Consider the following 1,791-nt stretch of genomic DNA (forward strand, 5'->3'; position numbering starts at 1 on the left):
TCACATCAAATATCCCCAAACCGAACCTTTGCTCATCCCGAGTAAAGAGGTGACAAAGACTAGGACTATTATTTAAATTAACCTAATAACATAGCCGATATGAGACAATTAGCGGGTCTCACTCCGCCCCTTCAACTCACAACAAGACAACCATGAGGTAGGATGCCTTCTTGCAAGGCAAAGGGGGTCTTGCCAAAATGGCGACACATCCAAACATTAAGCACACAAAATCAAATAATGGATGCATCTACAAAAGGAATAGCCACTTCCTCATCAAGTGGCGGAGGCAACTAAAAGAGAACAAATTTAAGAGCATATAATCCTTCACAAATACTAGTTCAACAAATTATTAAGGCTAAGAGGATGGCACTAAATCACCTCCAAATGGTGTTAAACTAGACTACTTTCGTCCTCAATTTCCAAATGCTTTCGTCAAGAGCGATCGGATGGTGGTGGAATGATGATCCCTATGATGCTAGTAGCATATGGCATGACAAGTCTCTAATTCTCTACAAAAGTAAAGGTCATGGATCGTCCCAAGCTCGACAAAGTGGTTTGACAAAAGGCTTTTTGGGAATGAAATGCTCAAATCGTTATAAACAAAGGGTGGATATGACTAGTATTCAAAATTGTCCTCATTTAACTTTCACATTTCAAAAATTAGAGATGGGGTTTGTCCCTTCCGGGCTAGTGTCCTTTGCTTTCGCCAATCGCTTATTAGGCAACTGGTTAACCTCTAGACAATAGCTTTTCGAGGTGATAGTCACTCTGTCTCTGGGCGGTCTAATTCACAACCGTGTGGGGGCCCAATTCAATGGATCCCTCTCCAAAGCACATCGAAGTGGTACGCCTCCATCAAAACAACTAAATTTCTCAACATTTCATAACATTTGAGGTTTCCTTAGCAATAAATTACTTCCACATGACAAAATTTTTGAAATGAGCACTTCAAGCTTATTGATAGAAAAGTATTTTTGGGTTGCCTTACCACAAGGTCAATCAAGGTCACCTAGACAAGTTAACCAAGTCCACATCGCATCACGGGGTTGGATAGGTGACTCACATGCAAACCCTTGACTAGGCTTTGGGTCATGGGTCAAAAGACACTAGTATGACATAACCTAGGGTGTTTTACAACCATTCTAGTAGGCAAAGTCTTAAGTTGAAAAAGTATTTGTAATGGCTTAGTTGCTCTTGTCAAAGTTCTCAATTAGGCACTTTTCAAAATGTTTTATCTAAATGCAACTACATGCCATGATGCAACTATTATATACATTCTAATGCAAGTGATTCTATCAACTAATATGACATATAAACTAAATGCAAGTCCTAAGTTCACATTGTTATACCGCATCAATCAAAATAAAGCCACATAGTCATTAACATAAAGAGGAAAAAGGAGATTGGAAAGATCATACCATGCGGTCTTCATGATCCTCATGTCTCGGATGTGGCGTAGTCAATTAATGTGAACAAGGATAGAACAAACAATATACAATATATAAAACAATATATACATAACTACACTACAAAAGAAATAAACATGTTTTTGGGTTTTTCAATTTTTGAATTTTTTTGGATTTTTGAATAAAAGTTAAGTTAGAATTCTCCATCTCCACACTAATATGGGCATTGTCCTCAATGGCCAAAATGATGGGAAATTATGCAAACATGATGCATGATTTCTACACTAAATGCAAGCAACACTAATCTACACTACATGATGCATGGTTTTTTTGTTTATGACGGAAAGGATAATTTAGATTACCTCCCGTTGTGTGTGCATTAACT

Source organism: Silene latifolia, chromosome Y, assembly GCF_048544455.1.
Source record: "Silene latifolia isolate original U9 population chromosome Y, ASM4854445v1, whole genome shotgun sequence".
NCBI lineage: Eukaryota > Viridiplantae > Streptophyta > Magnoliopsida > Caryophyllales > Caryophyllaceae > Silene > Silene latifolia.